At 41.5% G+C, this 24,692-nt stretch overlaps 1 long non-coding RNA gene across 2 annotated transcripts; it reads left to right on the top strand.

The window, feature by feature from the left end:
* The first annotated feature begins 245 nt into the window (after window positions 1–245).
* LOC110007840 (uncharacterized) lies at window positions 246–24,152 on the top strand. 2 transcript variants are annotated; one of them, XR_016059784.1, is made up of 2 exons: window positions 246–684; window positions 2,789–4,183. It is a non-coding gene; the product is annotated as an uncharacterized LOC110007840 (long non-coding RNA). The 2 variants fall into 2 exon arrangements; XR_002282122.2 differs by lacking the exon at window positions 2,789–4,183 and adding an exon at window positions 23,244–24,152 and having other exon boundaries at window positions 252–684.
* Window positions 24,153–24,692: the final 540 nt, after the last annotated feature.

The raw sequence follows: 24,692 nt of genomic DNA, 5'->3' as shown, positions 1-24,692 counted from the left end.
TTTATTTTTGCCGCCCATACAAAAAAAAATTCTTTTTTTTTGTTATTATTATTATTTTTTTATTTTAAAGGAAAACAACAATCATTTTTCACAAGCCTTTTTTTTTTCTTATTTTTCAATTTAAAATAAACTAGTGGTGATGGTCCAAATAGCTCTTTTGAGACCAAATGGTTACATTGAAACGACAAAACAAAAGGAAGCAACAAACTGCACTCAAAGATTTACATATACGATAAAAAAAAAAAAGAAAACGAGGACCTACTGATGAAGATGGAATTTCTCCAAGTCAGAGCCACAACTACATTTTATTCTACTCACTCTAGGAGAACTCCAAATTAGGCCCGTTTTTACTTGGGATGCATTGCTAATTGATGTTTTCCCTACACTGATGAGGATTTTAGTGAGAGAAGAAGCACTGTGAAAAGAAATTGAAGAGAGTTAGCTGCTAAAATTGAAGCCATGAGAGGGACCCATTCCACAAATACACACTCTCTGTTGATCCTCCCATCTTTCTGTCTCTAAGCTTCTATCTTTCTTTCTCCACTTTCCCTCTCTAAACCAACTCCCTCATTGCAATCTTATTTCATTCAGTTGGGGATTCATAGGTGGTCGAAAATGGAAGGCTGAGAGCGTCAATGGACGCTTGGGTTGGATCATATTTCCAAGTCAAAACACCAAGCGAAGGTACAAGTTCGTGCTTTTGATATGTTTGATGAAATGTCTTAGTGAGTATTGGCTTAGTTCCCATTTGTGTGGTGTTGGAGTTGGCATGCTACTAATTTTGGCTTAGTAAAACAATGTTTTTTTTTTTTTTTTCAAAATTTGAAAAACTTGTTTGAATTATGTAATTTACTTAAAAAACTTTGATTGTCTGTTTTCACCTTTAGTAAAAAATCGATTTTAATACAATTTCTTTGCTTCAAAAAATGCTTGAATATGACCATGATATGTTTGTTTAAATGCCTTAGTGAAAATTGGGGTTGTCCTCTTTTTGGATGGTTTTGAAAGTTGCATGCCACTGATTTTGGCTCAATAGAAATGATGATTTTCTTCCCCCAAATTTCGAAGTATTCCATTCGAGTAATCTATGGGCGTCTACAAAACAATCTCGAGATGTAGAGAATGCAGCCTCCATGAATAGGGACTGGTTCGGTGAGGCCACACCACAATAGTGTACGACCTACCTGTTTGAGGTAATTTGGGCCTAGAATGTACTTGAGAGGTCCGATTGAGGCCAAATTTGATCCTTGAGGGTTTTTCAACGTTTTGGATGTGATGGCGGTGGTCTGGTCTCTCTTTGAACCCCATCATAGGGTTGTAGTTGTAAAGTCTCTATGTTTTCCAAGGTTGCCTAGTGTTAGGCTTATTTTGCAGTGCTCCCTTGGTCTGACGGTGTCTTTGAGTATCGAGAGGACCAAGTCCTCATTGGCTCTATCCTTATTCACACCAGAGATTTAAGTACATTAAAAATGACATACAACAACTTGCCCCGACGGATGTTGCACTTCGAGAGAAGGGAGAAGTGCAACATTCACAATAAAATTGACCGTCGAAGTTCATCTTTCAAATCCTTACTAAGACATGTTTATTTCCTATCAACAAATATTTTTCTTCTCGATCGCCAGCATTAGCGCAATCCTTGAGGAGGAGATCATGCCAAGATTCTTTACTGAGGGGCGACCGATGTGGACTCGAGCGGTTGCGAGTTTTGCTTAAGGGTTTCCTTCCCAATGCTATTGGAAGCCTTTTCCTTTTATGGGAGAACGCATTGATAGGCTGCCTCGTATAGGGCTTACCACTCCATTTCAACGATGCCTCTTAATGGTCCAGCTAGTGGGTTCCCTTAGTGGTCGTTGCCCCAATCTAGCTGGTGGGGATGCTTTGGCTCTGGGGCCGAAACTTTTGTTTTTGGCTCTGGGGCCGAGGATTTTTGTTTTGGAACAAGGGCCGAAGATTTTTTTTTTTTACTTTGGGGTTGGAATTTTGGTTTTGGCTCTGGGGCCCAAATTTTGGCTTTGCCACTGGGGCTGGGATTTTTATTTTTGGCTCTAAGGCCGAAATTTTGTTTTTGGCTCCGGGGCCGAAATTTTTGTTCTGACTCTGGGGCCAAGATTTTTGTTTTGGCTTTGGGGTCAAAATTTTGTTTGTTTTGACACTGGGGCTTGAATTTTGTTTTAGCTCTGAGGCCAGAATTTTGTTTGTTTTGGCACTGGGGCCGGAATATTTGTTTTGACACTAGGGCCGGAGATTTTGTTTTAGGCTCTAGGGCCGGAATTTTTGTTTTGCCGTTGGGGTCGGCTAGTGGGTGCCCTTAGTGGGCATTTGATCCCATTCTGTTGTTAGGGAAGGGCTGATATGGGTTTTACTCGTCGCCTTTGCAATTTTCATGCTTGTAGGCTAAGGTCTTCTTCTTTTGGTCAAAAGTTGCATCAACCTATTCTTTTTTTTTTAATCCAAACGCCCTTTCAGGTTTTCACTTGAACTTGGTAGGAGTGGTGCCACAAGAATGGTTTTTGCCAACTCTTTTATTGAGGAACTTTTACTGGTGACTTCATTTTTACTCATGGCGCCCTTTGCCTGGTTTTCTTATTTTTAGGACACTTTTACTCATGGCTTCATGGCCATGCCCGCCTCTCATTTTTACTCGTGGCGCCCTTGTTGGTTTTCACAATGTCCTTTTTTTTTTTTGTAAGTTTTACCCATAGCTTCGTGGCTATGTCCACTTGAAGCTTCTATTTTTACTCCTGATGATTCTCATCATGCCTAACTTCTTCTTTTTTCTCTCAAGGACTCCATCTTGGAGGGGTTCTGCTTGGATAGGGTTTACTGGAGCAGCGAACACCGTAGATTAGGTGTCAAGGGATAGAAGTGTGACATGGCTGCATCATGTATGAGCGCGTGGAGAGCTTTTCTTTATGAGCCGCTAATTGTCGAAAAATGGGAGTAGAATGAATCTGCGAGTCGGCAAAACGTTCTCAGGGAAGGCAGTCTTTTTGATGACGGGCCCGCGTGTACAGGAAACATTGCTAAGAAGGTAGAAGGTCTCCGTGATAAGCCTGCTGATAGGGAAAAAGTGACGTCCGGGAGGCGAAACGGTGGGATATTGACCCTTGATAAGGCGACGCCTGGGAGGCGAAGCGGCGGGAGATTTGCCTTGTGATCTATTGAATGTGACACCTGGGAGGTGATGTGGTGGATGATTTCGCTAGTGATCTGTCGAAAGTGACACTTGGGAGGCAAAGTGACGGAAGACTTGACTGACAGTCAATCGAGGCATTGTCAGGGTGGCAAAGTGACGGGAGATTAAGCTATGGCTAGATGAACCGTCATCATAGTGACACATGACCATTGTGGTCTGACGAAACGCCGCCTGGGAGGCGAAGCGCTTTTTTGATAGGCATGTGGTTTTATAAAAAGACTAGGCAGAAGGAGTGGGAAGTGAGTTCCTTCTCTTCAAGAAGCTTGTTCACCTCTTATTTTTCTTTGTAGAGGGGGAGAAGAGATCTTCCATTTCTGAAGTCTTTGTCGGGAAGGCCATGCCCTTTGTTGAAGCTGGCGTTCGAGCCTTAGGTCTTGGAGCGCGTCCAAGCATTGCACTCCTGGGTGAAGATGTTGAACTATGCGAAGGTGTTGATGATGGACTTGGGCTAAATCGTGGGTTTGTGCCTTCTGATCTCCATTGTTTGCTTGTGATTCTGAGAGAAAAGTCTGAGGCTATGCATAAGATTCTGAGGGTCATCAGGCCTGAACCAATCTCGTCCATCCAAACATGATGACAGATTGTGATGGTCTTCGTTGGCCCATCATCTCCTTCATGATGGTTGACCAAACGAATGATCTAGTCAACTTGGATGTTCAAAACTTGGGTGCACTGTCAATAAGTCGAGTAGGAGATTTTCTGCTCAAATTTTCACTTAACTACCTCATGTTTCTTTGCCTTCACTAGAGGATGAAAAGGAGCAAGAGGCTATTTTCATTCTTTTCAAGATCCCTTTTTTTAGAAAAGAATGACCTCTCATCTTGGAAGACACTACTGCTTTAAAGGGCGGCAGCACATTTGGAGGGTTGTATCTCTAGATGGGAGACTCATTTCAGAACGGATCTAACTTTTTATAGCTACAAATTATTGTAACCACAACTTTGTAATCCTTTTTGTTCATGAAATAAATCTTTCCTTTTTTAATCCTCCTTCTTTGTGGCTTGTGTTTCTTCTAGTCTCATAGTTTGCTCGCCTTTTCTTTCTTTCTGTGCTTAGTTCTTATCCCTCTCTGATGATGGGGATAAGAAAAACGGGCTAAGAGACTTGTTTTGCCCTGAGGGGGTCATGCCAAGTGTCTAGCATGAATGGTTTGAATGCCCTCTCGGATTTTCATTCGAGCCATTAGGGTGTGCGTCATTTTTTGTTTTCGAAAGGACCCTGCTTTTTTTTTGTTTTTCTTTTTTTTTGGGGCACTTGACCGCTGAGGGTCCTGTGTGTGTGGATAGCGCAAGGAAGACAGCTCGCCTGTCTATCCAGTGTAGAAGTGCACAAATGTGTGTTGAACCCCTGGGGGATGCCCGAAGTTTGTGTGGGTCGAAAGGGAGTAATGCATACCTGAGATGGGTGGTGTTTTTGCTGAAATGCGCACACCATTTGAGCGAACAGAGGTGTGCACGGAGTGATAGAACCATGCTGTCTTTTTACGTCGAGTTGTTTATGCTCAGTTGTGTCGGGATCGCATGCCCTTTCGCTTGTGTATCACTTGTGCTTCTATGTGACGAAAACGAGTGACCTTTCACTCGTGTGACGCTTCGCTTTACATGTCGTTTGTGCTTCCGTATACCTGAATCACGCGACATTTCGCTCATGTGCCGTTTGCGTTTCCACGTGACTAGGCCACATACTACTTCATAGGTTTACGCGATACTCTATCCTTCTTCAGTTATAAAAAGGGCCCGCAGGGGTAATTTCCTTTGTTTTATATGAGATTTTTATCTGAAGTAAAAACCCCAATTTTTTCTGCCTGCACCTTTTTTCACAACCATTCTCGAGTAGAATCTCTCATCCTCGAGTGTTTTATTAATAGCAATGGCTGGCTCTAGTTCGACCCCTCATCAAGGTAGAGTCCCTCTTTCTCTTTGATTTGGTCTCTTTTCTTTTCTTTTTCTCTTTGATGTGCTTGTTCCTCTACTAAGTCTTGGATGTTTAGTTGATCGTGGCATTTACTCTTATTGTCTATTGAGTCCTACGGGCATGAACATTCTTCTTGTTCAAAACCTCTTTTGTTGCCTTCAGTTCATGGTTGCTTGGTTTGCATTGATAGTGCTCAAGCGTGTTTATGCTTATGTTTGTTTGTCGTGGGCTTTCCAGCCAAGCCGTGACTTGGTCGGTGAGAGTAGCCATGAGAAAATCTCACTCATGGCTGAGAAGGCTTACCCGAGGCATCTCGTGTGTTGTTGGACCTTGGCTAGACTTGGCATGTATGTTTTTTAGTCACGCTCAGTCTTTGCATGTGCTTTTTTGTTTTTGCTCTGTGCATGCACATTCTTATGTGAGCTTATTCCTGCGTGTACTCGAATTTGCACGTGTACATTCCGTTTGCATATTTTTCCTTTTTGCTTATTCTCTTTTTTGGTTCTTTGCGGTGAAAATCCTAGACGTGAACCAACTTCCCCATGAAGGGGAATTGGGAACCGACTCTTAAACCGGTGCCTCTCTTGTTAGAGGGACTTCTCTTGGGGCCCTCTCACCTTCTCAAGAGTTAAGGTGGCCTCTGAGCATCACCTACATAGGGGAAGAGGCCCGGCTCAGTAGGTACGAAGATGCCGACGAGGAACCTCTCGTTCAAAGGGCTGGTGTACCCCATTATCATGCTCTTCACAAGAATTTCGATTCCAACGAGGATTTGCCTACGCTGGGGAAGAGGATACTGGCTAAGACAAATCCTTAATGGGCTCTCGATGCGCTTCGTTTTGAGGGAGAACACCAATATATGCCAGGGGACAGCACTTAGACGATAGATGTCCTCAATTCACATGCTAGTACTCTAAAAAGATGTGGGCTAGCCGCGGCATGCTAGTGCTCGGCTCGTTATTACGACCGCTGCTTCAACACCATAAAATCTCTATTGGAGACATGGTGTCATAAGACCAATAACTAGCATTTGGATGGAGGTGAGGTGGGAATCACTCTTCTGAACTTGTATTTCATGGGAGGTTTGTCCATGCTATGGGAGTTGCATGAAGAGTTTGTACCCAATAACGGGGCTATTTTAAGGAATCAGGCCATTAACGGCAAGCCAAATCTTCATGGTCTCCGTGAGTTGTTTGAGATTTACCAGCTCTTGCACTCGGAGACCAAACTCAAGTCTGAAGGGGTGCATTTTGAGGTATGGAGGGACTACTTCCATGGTGACCGCCAAGACGGTGAGGACACGAGTGCGTGTGCCTTGTGGGCGGATGAGAGTTTTGAGGCGGAGGCAATCAAGGCCTCAAAGAGACCAGCTACTCCTCCCTGAAGAGAAGAGAAGGACCATGTGTACCTGGCCTCCTACCTTGTCCTCTTTCTGTGTAAGTTTGCCCTGCTAATAGAAAGGGCTATATCATTCGGTCGGCTGCTTTTACGTGGCTTCCATAATGGCCCATGGGGAGGATTTATCTTTGGCACAGTCTATTCTGTGCAGCATCTATCATGGGCTGGGGTCAATTGCATGAGACAAAGTTCCCTCTAAGGACAATAAGAGTGAGGTCCTAGCAGGCGAAGGCTTTCCCTGGCATTTCACGATGAGCTTCTTGGTCCACTATGTCTTTAGGTGGCTCTCGGCCTACTTCCCTGGGACGTACGAGATTAATGGGAGTCTTGTGGATGCCGCCTGCCTGCCCTCACATGCTGAAAGTTGCTGGCATGAACGTTGTGTTTAGGGAGCCGGAGAAGGCCTGTGAGCTTCTGGTTGATGCCCCTTTCTTTAGAAGTGGGAGCCCGTTTCCGGTAGGTGGCCCTACTGCTGATATGTACATTAATGCTTTCGGTGGGGTCCTCAACAAGGTGACCACAAAGACAAAGGAGGCCATGTACCTCATAAGCGTAAGAAGCTGCATCCTTCCATACAGAGGTGTGGGGATATGAAGTTAGAGGGCTACTTCTCCTTCGCTTCGCACATCAGCATGGCCTGGATCAAGGGTGCTGCTTCGACATTCCCTTCAAGAAGAAGTATGGGAAAAAGGGGGCGTTGCATGATCTAGAAGCCCCTGGAATGAGTCGTGAGGCATGGACCGAGCTTGACATGAGGATGGCGTGGGAGACTTTCCTTCTCCTTACGGGGCTGAGAAAATTCATGGTCCCTCAGTTTCGTCGCGTGGGTCACGCGACAAAGAGTTATCGACGGTGGTGGGATGCTACCAACCGTATGTACTAGCGCTCTGACCACCCATAGCAGGCCGTCAACAGCACCAAGTGTGATGGTAAGGTCGGGAAGCGTTTCGCTCCTCGTATCTTCTCTGAAATTTCTATTGAACCATTGCCCTATCAACTGGGGAGAGCATGCTAAGCCCCGCTCTTTGAATAAGGACGATGTTGGCTGGGGGTATTTATCTCTGATGGGTGAGACAAAATCCTTGTTTGAAGACCTCAGTTCCATCTTTGGATGGACTAAAGGAGATGCGATCTCTGATCACGAAGGAAGATTGGTCCGGTGCCTCGATGCCCAAACAAGTAGTGGGTCTCACTCTGGCCCAGTTACTAGGCCTAGACATGGCCAGAGAACTCCCGTGGGTACAGGGCCTAGAAGCGAGCCCCTAAGAGAAAGAGAAGAGAAGCACGGGGTAAGATAAGGAAAGGAGTCGTAGGGTCCCAACTCTGTCTCTGCTATTTTAAAGAGAGGGACCCACCTGAGTAAAAAAGGCTTGTCCATTGAAGGCACGTCACCGCCGCCTCCACCTCCCAAGCGCGCAAGAGTAGACGTATGTGCAATCTCAACTCCAACCCCTGTAGCATCTGTTTCGGCTCCGAGAGCAGAGTCAGAAACTGCTGTGGCTCAGCCTGAAAGGTCAAGCTTAACCTCATTCAGCTTGAGGAGTGAGTCAGAAGGGCTCCCCTCTGAACTAGAGGTGGTAGCAACACCTCCTGTCGACAGCCCTGTTGGGTCTCTTGCATGTTCTTCCTTGAGTCCAAGAGATTTCCTGACAACTTTTGCTTGAGTCCGCCCGACCTAATTGAAGAACCAGTGGAGTTAGCACCAAGCAATGATACTTCTGAGATGAGGGTGGTCCATGATTTGGCCAAGGGAGTCACCCAAAGCATTTCCCATCTTGAAGTGCGAAGGAAGGTTGCGTTGGGAGGTGGGAAGGAGCTGAAGGCGAAGATCCATGAAGTTGTTCATCGTTTTTAGGGGTTCCGAAGCTCATTCCATTTGCGAACTTTGAGGCCCATCCAGAATTGTTTGGTAATTCTTTTACATGTGTGGAATGATTCTCTTTTCCCTCTTTGTTTCTCTTGTTTCCTTTGTTAATGGCTTGTTTCCTCCATTTTTTCTTTACGCCTATCTTTTATCCCTTCAAGAGTAGGTATAAGGGATAAGCCTAGAGACCTGCCGGAAGTGAATTTTAATTCTTCCCTGCATGACTTGAATGCCCGCTAGGGTTTTCGTTCAAGTCTTTTTTTCTTTGTTTTTTTGTTGTTTTTTTGTTTTTTGATTAGGAAGTTTTAAGGTCATACCGCCATGACCATGGGTGGAGTAGTTTTAGTGTCGTACGGCCAGGACATGTGCTAACACTTTAGCGGTCGTATAGCTTAGACCTTTGTTCATGAATAATATCTTTATCAGACCGTTGTGCGGGGCTCCTTTGTATCTTCCCCTGTATGGGATGTATCATGGCTTGTCCTCACAGTCATGTATTGACCGCCGTCAGCAAAAAGAACTTCACTTGGAATGAAATTTTACAGAGTAGGAAGAGTGGGAAGGAGAGCCGTTTTAATTGAGTGTTGAGGGGGTTTCAAATTGTAGGGTTGTGCTCGTCTGACCTGTTTGTTTTCCTCTCTTGTTTTGGGCGGATGGTTTTTTTGAGCTCGACGTGCGGGTACCACGTTTGCTTGACGAATAGCCTCCTTCATGACGCTTTTCATCTTTCCACAACCACACTATACTTCCCAGGGTCTAGGCGTTCTCGCATGTTCACTTGTTGTGGGTCTTCGACCTCATGAGCTTGCTTTAGAGGTGGAGATGATGCATTGTTTATGGCTATCTCATCGTTTCGTATATACCTCTCCACAACAAATAGAAATGCAAAAGAGTGACACAGGTCATGCCCTTTCAATTGATGATATCGGTACCACAAGTCTTGATCTTTTTGTGCCACCCATTTCGGTTTCTTGGGTACACAAGGCATGATCATTTTGTGTTGTATCATTTCGTCAAAGAACGAGGAACATGCGAGGAGACAATTCCTCTACAAGGGCACCGTCAGACGACCCTTCATGGACTATTACCATATGTGAATCTGCCAGAGTTTCGAAAGACTTCTTGAGGCTCTCAAAGTTTATTTGCCCCTTTTGAATTAAAGCTTCGATGTGATCATTGATCTGGAGGTAGTCTTGCATGAGGTGGCCTAACATTCAGTGACAGGTGCAGTAGTTGGCGTGATTGATGAGTCTTACCTATTTTGGATTTCTAATGTCAGGAAGGTTCATCATGCCTTGTTCAATCAGAATTTTCAATAGAGTTAGCACCCATGCCTTGTTGAAGTTGTATGGTTAGTTCAGTCTTCGGATGAATTGTTCAGTCCGATAGTAGCTTTGTGGTGGAGGTACCCTATTGTAATTTTAGTAGCTTTGTGGTGAAGGTACCCTATTGTAATTTTGTGTTTGAGGCTGTTGCTGCTGGGGCTCCCCTTGACCCATGGGTGGCAACCCTCGAGAGGTGTCTAATGTTTGGAGAGGAGTAACATTAGCTAAGGATTCAGGATGGAGAGGAGTGGCGGTGACTATCGCACTGACTGGATTCCTTTGCTGGCTAGCCCCAGGGTTAGCTTTGTTATTAATGGAATTTCAAGTTCAGTCCCCGCCCCCCCCGCCCCCCCCTCGAGGCCTGAGCTCGATTTCCTCTATCATGCCTTAGTAAGCTTTCGATTTTAGCTGCCTTTGTGATCATGTTAGAGCAAGTGGTAGGCTTAAAAACTTCGCCTTCGACGTGCAAGGAGATTTTCTTCTTCATGTTCCATAAGCACGTTTGTACGGCATCAATCTCAATCATAGGATTGCTCTGGCACATGGCGAGGTCTCCCCATCTCTGGATGCACTCACCCACTGACTCATCCATCTCTTGAGCCATTGTGAGGAGTTCTATTGCTTGAACATCCAGTTCTGCTTCGTAAAAGAGCTTCTACAACAACTTCTCCATCTCTTGCCAGGAATGAACTGAATCTGACGGAAAGCGCGGGTACCACATGAAGGCAGGCACAACTAAAGAAAGTGCTCATACCACTTGTGTCTGAATTTGAGCATGTTCTTACTCCAATCGAGCGATCTCTGAGTATTTGTAGAAGATCTCGATATGTGAAGAATGCAGCCTCCATGAATGGGGACTGGTTCGGTGAGGCCACACCACAATAGTGTAAAACCTACCTATTTGAGGTAATTTGGGGCCAGAATGTTCCTGGGAGGTCCGATTGATCCCAAATTTGATCCATGGGGGTTTTTCGACATTCTGGATGCAACAGTGGTGGTATGGTATTTTTTTGAAGCCCCTAGCATAGGTCGGTAGTTATAAGGTCTCTTTTTGGCATGATAGTACTCTTTCCAAGGTTGTCTAGTGTTAGGCTTATTTTGTTGTGTTCCCTTGGTCCGGTGGTGCCTTAGGTACCGGCGGGACCAAGTCGTCACTGGCTCTCTCCTTATTTGCACCAGGGGTGTAAGTACGTCTAAAATGATATATAACACCAACTTGCATGTTATTTTAGCTCTATTTACTTCTGAAAACCAAAAACAAATCACTATTTTTTGGCAAACAATTAGTATTCGAGCTTAGGGGTTTTCAATTTGTTTAAAAAATGGCTAATCCTAGAGTTGCTTTGACTGATTTAGTGAAGATTGATAAGTATGATGGCTATAATTTCTTACTTTGGAAGAGTAAAGTGTCTTATTTGCTGCATACTATTGACTTGTTGTATGTAATTGAAGAAGAAATCCTACCTAAACCTGATGATGATTCTACACTTAGAGAGAGACATTGATACTTGAAAGAATGTTAATTTTACATGTAAGGGAGCTATTTTGAGTTTCCTTAGTGATAGATTGCATAAACTCTTTGAACCCTATGCTAATGCTAAACACTTATGGTAGGCCATAGAGAAAAGAAACACCAAGGACAATTATATGGAAAAACATTAACCCTATGAAAGATATAACCAAAACAAAATGAGAGAGAACCAATCGATGCTACAAATTTTTGAAGACATGATTGTAATGGCTAACCAACTTGTCGTTATGGAGAACCGATTTTCAAGCGTCATCAAATCATGAAGATAATAGAAAAACCTTTGTAATTCATCAAAATACCTTAAGAAAAACTTGTGCTACAATGCTATCATCCACACCCTTGATGATTTAGTAGGATCTTAGGATGAAGAGAATGATTGGGCAGAAAAGAAAAATGAACGAGCCCAATAAAAGGCTTATTTGGCTACTAAAAAAGGGTATCCAATATCCAATCATAAGAAGAGAAGGAAGAAAATAGAAAATAGTGAGGAAACAAAAAAAGAAGACAAGATAAAAGAAAAGTTCTTTAAAAATTAAGAAGATGCTTTATTTGTGAGGAACTTGCTCATATTACCAAATTTTGTAGGGCCCCACCAAAGAAGAGAGAGAGAAAGGAAAACCTAGCCACCTAAGGGATGTTGCATTAATGTAAGAAGAGTCTCTCACAATCACTCTCCAATAGTTGGTGGATTGACTTGGGTGCAACAAGGCATATCACCCCAAGCAAGAAGCACGCGGTGTACTTACCATCAATTATGTCCTCTGTGCCCTCGACATGAGGCGTAACCTCATTTCTTTGTCTGCGGTAAATAAAAATGAGGTTGAATTGAATGTAAGAGGGGGGAAAATATCTTTTCAGGCTCATTCCCATCATGGCTCACTATCATTGCCTCAACTTGTTCGCCTTGGTCGGATAATTCGGCAACAGGGATGATTCTGGTCCTCTTCACACCAGGATATGGAAATCTGGGAAATAGGGGCTGAGCTTGCCCAAATTCATCTTGAGATTGCCTTGCAGTGTGAGTAGGCACTAGCTTTGAGCGGCTTTGGGGATGGATTACTGCCGATTCTGATGCTTGAAGGCATTGGGACCATCATTCAACCTGAATGGGCTCAAGATGGCCTTGAGGCCATATCTCTTTTACTTGCTCCGGCCTTGAGGCCGCAGATCGGATGGAGTGAGTCCATCTTCTTGTACCTCGACGACATAGTAATGAACAATGTTGCTCATTTCTGGTTATTCTGTGGCTTGCAACGGATAAAACAAGTTTTGTTATAGTAAGTATCCTAAGGCTGAAGACTCTGCTTTTCATTTTTCGAGCGGCACCCTCATCTCTTTTGTCTATTTAATTCTGAAGTTCCGATAGATCTTTTCCCAGAATAGGAACCGATCTCGATTTTCCTCCCGACTGGCTCGTCTTACAGAGATGAGTGCAAAATTGATCAACTTCTGCAACGTATGTCATCCAGGAAGAAGGGAACTCACGGTCAACTTTAGAGGAATAAGCTTACTTGGAGAACGGGGGATGCTGACAGAGTATCTTGCCCCAAGGGCTAACTTGCGTGTTTAGAGAAGGAGGAGTAGTCTGACTGGTGCTTACAAGGAATTTCTTCATGTACCACATGATAAGCAACTTCGGGGTAGTGAGGGGTGTGTTTGATGCTCCTTTCCTCTTCCACTAGCAGAGTCATTGAACCTGCAGGTGTGTGCATAGCCCACAGCAGTGTTCGGGGTGGTTTGTGACCCAACCCCTCGTGAAGTGGAACGCTGAGCATTCGAAATACCCGCCTTCTTAATTGGGTTGGCCTTAAGGCCTTCAACATGCATGTGCATTTTTTTAGAAGACTTTCGATTGCCTCTATAATCGTGTGCTCATTTGGTTAGACCCCTTGGGCTCCCCCGAGCTATGAGATTATCATGAGGTGCATTAGGGGCTTAAAGACCACTTGTGATGACTCCAGGCCTCGAGAGACCCGAAGCAGGTGAGGAGACCAGGGTAAAGTGTTACCTTTCCCATCTTGTCATGGTGATGGTTAAACCATCAACCGTGACATGTCTGAGTGAATGTGTGCGGGGAGACTTTGGGCACTCCGAGCAGGTGTAGGAAGTGCTAGAGTGTGGTTTGTGTGGGGATACGCTAGTCCTCACTGCACGAAAAGGAGAAGTGGTGTCGTGACCACTTTTAGACTTGCGACTGGTAAAGTGCCTACCAGTAATAGGGTACGTATGACAGGGGGCGGTCACAGAGCCACCAATGCAACTGACATCAATGGGTTTCTCTTTGATATCAGAGGAGGAGGGAGAAGGGGTTTGAGTTCCCTGTCCCCTAGTTTTTCTAGCTTGAACTAGGATGGTAGGGCCAATCAGGCCACTTGAGGAGGACAGGGGAGAAGCAGGATTAATCATTCTGCTCTCCATAGATGCGGTCACAAATATGGGGATGATGAAGTCCCCAACTTGGATGAAAGAGTAGTTAGAGAGAGAATGAAGAGAGATGTTTGCCCGAGAACAGTTCAAGCCAACTATAGGATGGCGTGTCCCAGTGGAGTCACCAGTTTGTCAAGCTTGATTTTTCCTTGCACGTAACATGGGAGAAAATCCTCTCTCAAACAATCGCGGAGGTTTCGTGCTCTGCATGTTTGTGAGTGTGCGCAAACGTGCTCTCCTATGCGCGGATAGGAACCAACAAAGAAATAGATTTTACGACGGGGGTGCGTTTTAGGTGCTAACCTCGTCGCTTTGGGGATCAGGATACACCCGGGTAGTTCGCCCTCTGAAAACAATTACGAAGCCCTCCGGCTGTTTACCAGCACAGTTTGGACACGGACTCTCCTCATAATTTCAACACGTCGCTTTGTTCTTTTGCGCTGGAAACTGCAATATGGAGTCGGTTGTACTCCTCTATAGGGGCTCACTCGAATGAGGGTTGCTGGCAAAAGAGGCGATAAGGGAGGAAGACGACCAGAATCCCCCTATCCATGCAAACGCTACTCGCCCAAGCGATCAAGACAATCGAAGGGTTAGATCTCTCTTGACGATCAGCTCAAGAAGACTCCTCCCGAGTGATTGAGGGAGCGTATGTGTCTCTCACAACTCAACTTGACAGTACGGAGAGGAAATTAGAGCGATGGTCTGAGGGATGGAACTCTTAGTCCGACTTTGAAAGGTATTGGGTCGAGCGTATGTCAGATAGCAGGATGCTATGTGGTGTCGCAGGTTTCCTGCCTCTACTGTATAGATGCAAGGGAAAGCGACGGGACCGCATGTTTTTTGCAAGCACGGGTTACTGCACGAGGCAGGCCACGAGAGAAGAGAGAGATGAAAAAATAAGAGAGAGAGAGAACAAAGCGACACAACTAGAGTGGGTTAGGGGTAGTTTCTCTGTTTGAAAATTTCTCTCTTTAGTGCAGGATCCAAGGGTTAGAAGCAAAAGATAAGTAGAAACGAGCTTAATGCCTCTATTTCGTTAAAGAATGATCTGGCCCTTTTACAATTGATCTAAGATTGATAATATAGAGGACCCATCGAACAAGGGTGGATGCTTCAAACTAAGCCTAATAACAAATAAAAGAAATTACAATAAAATCCCGAATTTAGGAATAATGACCAAAATGCCCCGTAAACCTTTTACGCTAATGACGAAACCATCCCTCTTTAAGGTTCCTTTCGCCATTGCCAAATTTTGGAAGATTTTTTGGATGCTTGTGATGGTGATTGACATGATCGATCATTGTAGTCTTGATGCTTGCTTGATTTTGAAGAGTTTGATGCCTTTTGATCGTCTTAAGATAGACTTTTTCCTAAGATATAGAAATCCGGCTAGATCGTGAACTTTGGCCATCAATGCAGCGCGATTTATGGTGTTTCGAGTCTTATTTGATTACAAATTAAAGAGGACACTACCACAGTCGTTTCGCACCAAATTTTTTTCGTTTTGGCTATTGCTTGAAGTACTTTCTGAATTCGGGAGATCGTCGAAAAGAGGGATTCCGGCGATTGGGTGATCTTCCTTTTTTTTCAACCTTGGACTTTGTGATTATCCGTCTTTGGATTGATGATAAAATTTATACTAGCTTATAGCCCTTCGTGATATGGTTTCATCGGACCTATTTTTACGATGATCTGATGTACAAATCTCGAGTTTTTTCTTCACAAAGTTCGAGATGTCTTTTCTTCAAAAGCTCTGATTTTCATGGTTTCAAGCTCATCTTCTCTCTAAAAAATCTTTGATTCTGGGTCATGTCACGACGCGTGCCATATGTCAAAATGATCGAGTCGTCAAGACCTAGCGTGTGTTAGATTTTGAGCTCGTTCCGATTCCATTCGACTAATCTCTGGATATTTGCAAAACGATCTCAAGATATGGAGAACGCAGCCTCCATGAATGGGGACTGGTTTGGTGAGGCCACACCGCAATAGTGTAAGACCTACTCGTTTGAGGTAATTTGGGCTCAGAATGTTCCTGGGAGGTTCAATTGAGCCTAAATTTAGTCCCTGAACGTTTTTCAATGTTCTAGATGTGATGGCAATTTTCTGGTCTAGCTTTGAAGCACCTAGCATAGAGCTTTAGTTGTAAGGTCTCTTTTTCGCATGACAGTACTTTTTTCAAGGTTGCATAGTGTTAAGCTTATTTTGCAGTGTTCTATTGGTTTGGTGGTGTCTTTGAGTACCAGTAAGACCAGGTCATCACTGGCTTTCTCCTTATTTGCACCAGAGATGTAAGTACTTAAAAAATGACATACAACAAGACAATGGTCTTATCAGGACTCACTGAACGAAGAAGAGAAGTGGCATCAAGAACACTTTTAGACTTGCGACTGACAGAATGCCTGTCAGTAACAGAGTGCGTATGAGAGGAGTTGGTAACAAAGCCACCCATGACATCAATGGATTTCCCTTTGATGTCGGAGGAGGAGGGAGATGGGGTTTGAGCACCTTTTTCCCAAGCTTTTCTAGCCTAAACTAAGATGGGAAGGCCAGTTAGGCCACTTGAGGAGGATAGGGGAGAATCAGGATTAGTTGTTCTGCTCTCCATTGGTGAGGTCGCAAATATGGGGATGATGAAGTCCGCAACTTGGATGAAAGAAGAGTAATAGAACCCCATTGCAGTTTTAGAAACAGAAAGAAGAGAGATGTTTACTTGAAAGCAATTCGAGCCAACTATAGGGTGATGTATCCCCAGTGGAGTTGCCAATTGGTCGGGGCCTGATTTTTTCCTCGTGTGGACGGCTGGAGAAAATCCTCTCTCAAACAACTGCGGAGGGTCTGCACGTGCTGCACGTTGTGAGTGTGCTTACGCGTGCTCTCCTAAGCACGGATAGGAACCAACAAAGAGAGATTTTACGATGGGGGATGCGTTTGGGCGCTTACCTTGATGTTTGGGTTTAGAGACACACCAGGGCAGTTCGCCCTCTTAGAAAAATTACGAAGCCCTCCGGCTATTTGCCAACGTGGTTTGGATGTGAACTCTCTTCAGGCTTTAACATGTCGCTCCATTCTCTTACACTGGAATCTGCAATGCGGATTCATCGATACTCCTCTATAAAGGTTCGCTCAAATGACAAGTCGGCTGGCAAGAGATAGAATGAAGGGAGAAATTGTGACAAGAATCTCCCTATCTACACAAATGTTATGCGCTTGAGCGATTAGAGCAGCTAAAGAGTTAGAACCCTCTTGACTGTTGACTCAGGAAGACTCCACTCGAATGAGTGCAGCAGAGGACGTATGTGTTCCTTATAGCTCAACTCGACTACACAGATAGGAAGTTAGAGCAATGGTCTAATGGTTGGAACTCTTAGGCTGACTCTTAAAGGTATTGAGTCGAGCGTATGTTTGATAGCGGGATGTTATGTGGAGCCGCAGGTTTGCTGCGTTTATGCTCGAGTCACGAAAAGGAAGGTCGCAAAGAGAGACAGGACCGCGAGTTCAGCGACTCTGAGTCATTCAATGCGACAAGAATGAGAGAAAGAAAGGGAAAGAGATGGGATAGCGTGTTTTTCGTGGGTCTAAATAGTTGCGTAGGGTAAGCAACAAGTGGAGAGAGAGAATGGAAGAAAGAGGAGAGAGAATGATCTTGAGGCATGGCCTAGCCTAAGAGAAGGAGAGAGAGAGAGAATGGGACCACACGCTCAAGATGGGTCAGATGTATTTTCTCTCTCTGAATGTTTTCTCTCTCCACGCTGATGGATCCAAAGGTTAGAAGCAAAAGGACAAGTGGACATAAGCTTAATGCCTCGATTTTGTTAATGAATTATCTAGCCTTTTTACAATTGACCTAAGCTTGTTTATATAGAGGATCCACCAAACAGGGGCGGATGCTCAAAAGTAAGCCAAATCATAATTAAAATAAATTACAATAAAATCCCTAATTTTGGAATAATGATAAAAATTCCCCTTAAACCTTTTGTGCTAATGACAAAATCATCCCTCTCCAAGGGGCCTTTCACCATTGCCAGATCTTGTTTGCTTTTTCTAACGCTTATGGCGATGATTCAGATGATCCATCATCGTAGTCTTGTTGTTGCTTGATTCTGAGGAGTTTGATGTCTTTTGATCGTCTTGAGACGGACTTTTTCCCGAAAGGTAGAAATCCGGCTAGATCGTGAACTTTGGTCGTCAATGCAATACAATCCATGGTGTTTCAAGTTTTTATTTTGATTGCAAATTAAAGGAGAGACTACCACAATCGTTTTGCACTAAGTTTTGTTCATTTTGGTTCTTACTTGGAGTTTTTTTTAATTCGGGAGATCGCCAAAAAAAAAGGATTCTGACGATCGAGTGATGTTGCTTTCTTTTCAACCTTGGAATTTTGTGATTATCTGGCCTTAGATTGGGATTGAAAGTTATACCAGCTTGTAGTCCTTCGTGATATGGTTTCAATGGACCTGTCTTTGTGATGATCCGATATACGGATCTCGAGTTACTGCTTCACGAAGTTCGAAATATCTTTTCTTCAAAAGCTCTGATTTCCATAGGGTTTTGGGCTAATCTTCTTTCTAGAAAATCTTTGGTTTTGGGTCACGTCATGACACATGTCATATGTCAAAATGATCGGGTCGTCGAGACCAAGCATGTGTCTGAATTTGAGCATGTTCCGACTCCAAAGAAGCGATCTATGAGCATTTGCAGATGATCTCGAGATGTGAAGAACGCAGCCTTTATGAATAGGGAATGGTTCGATGAGGCCACACCGCAATAGTGTAAAACCTATCTATTTGAGGAAATTTAGGCCTAGAATGTTCTTGGGAGGTCCAATTGATCCCAAATTTGATCCGTGGGAGTTTTTCGACTTTCTGGATGCAACGGCGATGATATGGTATTGTTTTGAAGCCCCTAGCATAGGTCTGTAGTTATAACCCCTCTTTTTGGCATGATAGTACTCTTTTCAAGGTAACCTAGTGTAAGGCTTATTTTTGCAGTGTTCCCTTGGTTTGACAGTGTCTTAGGTACCGGTGAGACTAGGTCGTCACTGGCTCTCTCCTTATTTGCACCAGGGGTGTAAGTATGTTTAAAATGACGTATAACACCAACTTGCATGTTATTTTAGCTCTATTTACTTCTAAAAACCAAAAAAAATCACTATTGTTTGGCCAACAATTAGTATCAGAGCTTAAGGGTTTTCAATTTGTTTGAAAAATGGCTAATCCTGGAGTTTCTTTGACTGATTTAATGAAGATTGATAAGTTTGATGGCTATAATTTCTTACTTTGGAAAAGTAAAGTGTCTTATTTATTGCATACTATTGATTTGTTGTATGTAATTTAAGAAGAAATCCTACCTGAACCTGATGATGATTATACACTTAGACAGAGACATTGATACTTAAAATAAAAGAATGATAATTTTACATGCAAGTGTGCTATTTTGAATTTCCTTAGTGATAGATTGCATAAAGTCTTTGAACCCTATGCTAATGCTAAACACTTATGGTAGGCCATAGATAAAAGGCACACCGAAGACAATTATATGGCAAAACATTAACCCTATGAAAGATATAACCAAAACAAAATGTGTACATTTTTTATAACGTGATTGTAATGGCTAACCAACTTGTCGGTTATGGAGAACCCATTTCCAAGCGTCATCAAATCATGAAGATAATAGAGAAACCTTTGTAATTCATCAAAAGACCTTAAGAAAAACTTGTGCCATAATGCTATCATCCACACCCTTGATGATTTAGTAGGACATCTTAGGATGGAAGAATATGATAGGGCCGAAAAGAAAAATGAAAGAGCCCAATAACAAGCTTATTTGGCTACTAAAAAGGGTATCCAAGATCCAATCATAAGAAGAGAAAGAAGCAAAAAGAAAATAATGAGGAAACAAAAAAAGAAGACAATATAAAAGAAAAATTCTTTAAAAAATTAAGAAGATGCTTTAATTGTAACAAACTTGATCATATTACCAAATTTTGTAGGGCCCCACCAAAGAAGAGAGAGAGAGGAAAACCTAGTAACCTAAAGGATGTTGCATTCGTCGTAGAAGAGTCTCTCACAGTCACTCTCCAATAGTTGATGGATTGACTCAGGTGTAACAAGGCATCTCACCACAAGCAATAAATATGTGGCGAACTTTATATAGAAGAAGGTTGGTGATTGAAAACTCTATATGGGAAACTCCTCGTACCCTCAATGATGTCCTTTATGCCCTCAACATGAGGCGTAACCTCATTTCTTTGTCTAAGGTAAATAAAAATGAGGTTGAATTGAATATAAGCGGGGGGAAAATATCTTTTCTTCAGGATGGTGTAGAAGTGGCTAAGGCCTCACTTTGTGGCAGTTTGTTTAAACTTGAGATTAATGAAATGAAATCATCTTCCTCTTATATTGTTGATTCTTCTTTTCAAGAAAGCTGTAATGTATGGCATAGAAGATTAGAACATATTTTCTATAAAAAGGTGTCGAGAATAATGAAGGATAAATTAACTCCTAGTGAAGAAAAGGATAAATTTAAATGTGAAAACTCTTTAAAATAAAATATGCATAGAAAATCATTGTCAAAGGGATTAAGGGCTGAAAGTATTCTAGACATAGTCCATACTGATATTTGTGGAAGATTAAATGCTAAAACATTTAAAGTACATGATTATTTTATCACTTTTATCGATGATTATTCACGATATACATATCACATATTTGATTTATCATAGAAGTAAAGCTTTCGAAAAATTTAAAGAATATAAGATGGAGGTAGGAAATCAACTAGATATGAAGATTAAAATTTTGAGAAGTTAAGTTAGAAAAATTTTGTAAAGAACATAGGATCATTAGACAATGCACACTACCTTATACACCCCAACAGAATGGTATGGTTGAAAGAAAAAATATAACCTTTTACTAGAGATGGTTAATTATATGATACAAGAAGCTAATGTATCTTACCAATTTTAGGAAGAATCCTTATTAGCCTCAACTTATATATTAAATAGAGTACCTAACAAATCTACAAATATAACACCTTTTGAATTATAGTTTAATAAGAAACCTAATTTAAATCACATTAGAGTTTGGGGTTGTCTAGCTCATGTCATTAACCCAATTAGAGAAAAACTAGGACCTAAAAATATTAAATGCACTTTTGTTAGATACTCTAAGTCACTCTAAGTGTTTTAGATTATATGATCATGAGACTAAGACCATCATAGAAAGTAGAGATAGTTATTTCTTTGAGGATGAAGAAATGTCGAGAATATAAAATTATAGAAATAAGAGAAGAAGAAATGGGGCAACCTAGTAATTCTTATGAGAACCCTAGTAGTGACAACCATATTCCTATTATGATAGAGCTTAGGAGAAGTATTAAGGAAATAAAAAGACCTAGTTACTTGGATGACTACTATGGGTATAATGTAGAAGTTGATCATGAATCCATGAGTTTTAAAGAGGCCATAAGTTCATCTGCGGCATCCAATTGGATGGAGGCAATAGAATATCACTCATTGATGAAGAATGAGACATGGACCTTAATAGACCTACTTGAAGGCCATAGAGCCGTTAGCAGTAAATGGCTCTATACTAAGAAACTGAATCCAGATGGAACAATTGATAGGTATAAAGCTAGACTAGTTGCTAGGGGTTTCACCTAAGTAAAAAGGGTAGATTATAAAGAAACGTTCTCCCCTATTGCTAGAAAGTCATCAATTAAGATTGTACTAGCAATAGCAAATTATTATAACTTTGATATACATCAAATGGATGTAAAGACAGCATTCTATATAGAGAATTAGAGGAAAGATTTTATCAAACAACCCGAGGGATCGAGTCTAAAGAACAAGAAAATAAAGTGTGTAAGTTAAAGAAATCCCTTTATGAATTTAAATAGTTCTCAAGACAATGGTATTTAAAGTTCAATGAGACACTAAAGTACTATGGCTTTGTTAATATCAATATTGATTATTATGTGTACATCCAAAGTAGTGGGGGTAGTCAACTTATGTTGGTGTTATATATAGATAATATTATCATTATAGGTAGTGATCCTAAGGTTATTAAAGATACCAAAGAGTGGTTATGTTTACAATTTGAGATGAAAGATTTAGGAGAACTATAACAGGTTCTTGGCATACAAATTACAAGAGACAAGAAGAGGAGATTACTCTACTTAAGCCAATAATTATATATCGTAAAGATACTAAAAATGTTTAGAATTGATGAATCTAAACCAACGGGAACCCCATATGAGAAATGGTGTAAATTGTCTAAGGACATATATCCTAGGACTGATAAGGAGAAATAATTATGGTAAAGATCCCTTATGCATAAGAAGTATGATCATTAAACTATTTGATGAACTGCAAATGCCCTGATATAGCATATGAAATAGGGGTTGTTAACCATTATATGAGTAAACCAGGCATGGAATGTTGCAAGCTTGTAAAGAGAATATTTAGATACCACACAAAGATCACCAGTTATATCCTATGCTTTGGAGATAGTAAATTAGAACTGCAAGGCCATAGTGATGCTAATTGGGCTGGTAGAGAGGACAGATTCAAATCTACATCTAGATGAAATTTTACTTATGGATGAGCATTTATATCATGGTGCAGCCATATACAGAAGAGTACATCACATTCAACTATGGAGGTAAAGTACATAGCTTTATATGAGGTGGTCAATGAAGCACTATATTTAAGAAAATTGCTCAGTGAGATACCCATTGGCAAAGTTTGAAAGCATTCCAATAGTTATTTATTGTGACAATCAAGCTGCCATAGTTATTTCTAAATATCTTATGTACTACAATATAGCAAAACACATTAATAGAAAGTATCACTCCGTGAGAGAGTATGTGAGACGAAAGGACATAAAAGTAATATATCTCCACATAGATTTCATGATAGGTAACCCATTAACTAAAGGTGTCAAAATAAATACACCTTAAAGGTTTGTAAAAGGTATGGGACTGAGATCCATATGTTTCTTGTGATACGCTCATGATGAGCCTTAGTAGCGCAACTATTAAGCATGTGGAATGTTATGTGATTACCCTTTGCAAGTGTGGCATATCCGCCTTTGTGGCAATGAGGCCTATGTGGCATATCTGCTTTTATAGCAATGAGGTTGGTTAGAATATATCTTTCGATATTTAATGATTCATATATGTGGAAAAATCCCTTGAAGGGGTAAGTTTCACAAACCAGCACCAACTAGTAGTCGTTTTTACTTCGTTATCCACATTGCAAGACTACATTGGATTATTATACTTGGCATAACTTATTGACTATGACCTCTAGCTAGTAGTCATTTGACTCCCTGTTCTGCACTGTGATGGCTAACTTGAATCTCTGGACAGTTGAACATGACCTCTGACTAGTAGTGTTTTGACTATGTGATCCACATTGTAATGGCTAAACTGAACAGTTGCATTTGGCATAACTCACTAAGAATGACCTCTAGTTGCCATGTCTTACAAACATTGTCCACTTTGCGATGGCTAGTTTGGATAGTTTGAAGATCCTTATGGAATCGTGGCATGATTCATTGTATTGATGGTTATTCACATTTTTAGGTAACAATGACTCCTTTTGGTGATGTATGCTTTACGGTGTGAGTATACGATGCTTTACGGAGGACACTAACGAGTGAGAGAGAGAAAGTCCATTAATCTAAAAGCATGGAGGTGAAGTTTATGATATGGTTCATGATCACGCAATATGTCACGGCCATTGATGAGCGTGGGAATGAGTGTGGTTTATACCATTGAGTAGATGGATCATATGTGTGGATAGATTTGTTGTTTGAAGATGTATGGCTCAAGCACCTTCTATATAGCTACTAAAAGTTTGTATGGTAATTTTACAAATACTTTAAAAGAAGTGGGGGAATGTTAGAGAAAACGTGTTTCCAAATGTTTACAAAATAAGGACCTGATTTTTATTTTATCTTTTTTGTTCTACCCCACTTAAAATGAATTTTAAAATAAATTAGTACTTTTATAGAGAAAAATAAATTGCCATGTGGAGTGAGAGAAAAGTGGCTATTGAGAAGAAACACTTGGTCATTCTCTTTATATGTATCTCTCTCTAATTTTCTTCTGTGGTTATATATGAGAAATGGTTTCGGGATGCCTAGGTACCTTGCACAAGCTCTCTGTCTCTCTAAAACCTCTTTGTCTCTCTTAAGCTGCCTTGTGAGCTTGGTACAAATGACGTGCCTCTCCTCTCTATGAGAGCCCTTTAGTGTCACGGGATAAATTACAACACCTTGTTGGATCTCATAGTAGTTTCTCTCTCTAGCCATTGTTTTGGCAGTCTTATCTTCTCTCTTATACAATATGTTCATGGAAAGCTCAATCTCAGCAAGTTTCTCTCTCTAGAAAAGCTACAAAATTGAGCATGTAAAGGAAATAGTGAAATAGTACTTGAAGTTACAGTGAATTTGTTCTAAGTTATTTGAAAGGCTACAAAATTGTTGCTCATACAATATGTTCATGGTGAGTTTGTTCCAAGTTTTTGTTCATACTTTGCTATCTGAAATAGTACTTGAAGTTAGAGAAATATTGTATGAGCAAAGGAAAAATTATTGGGCATCATTTTATATTGTTGGAGTCATTTATATTGAGTTTTTGATGAGTTCATGCTTGTTGGAAATTACATTGGGATTGCTTTGAAGAGGATTATAATAGTCTCAATTGATTGTGGGTTTTGATTCCTATGTGGATCATAAAGTAAATGATCTTTGTGCATCTATTTTGAGTCCTAAAGAAATTTACAGCAAATTTTTGTAATTATTTTGATAAGAGTTGCATTCCATAAGTTTGATAATATTTTTAGTTGAGTTCAAAACCCAACTTGTATGTTATTTTGACTCTATTTACTTCTGAAAACCAAGAAGATCCATTGCTTTTGGGCCATCTACTAATCCCTACATGTAGATGATATTTTGGTTGCAAGCGACAATATTGGTATAATCAATCATACAAAATCTTAGCTTAGTTTTTACTTGGAGACGAAGAGAA

Source organism: Amborella trichopoda, chromosome 7 (assembly GCF_054954075.1).
Source record: "Amborella trichopoda isolate Santa Cruz 75 chromosome 7, AtrichopodaSantaCruz75HAP2 v2.0, whole genome shotgun sequence".
Taxonomy (NCBI): domain Eukaryota; kingdom Viridiplantae; phylum Streptophyta; class Magnoliopsida; order Amborellales; family Amborellaceae; genus Amborella; species Amborella trichopoda.
The sequence above is the reverse complement of the archived record's forward strand: the minus strand, read 5'-3'. Positions and strand labels throughout refer to the sequence as shown.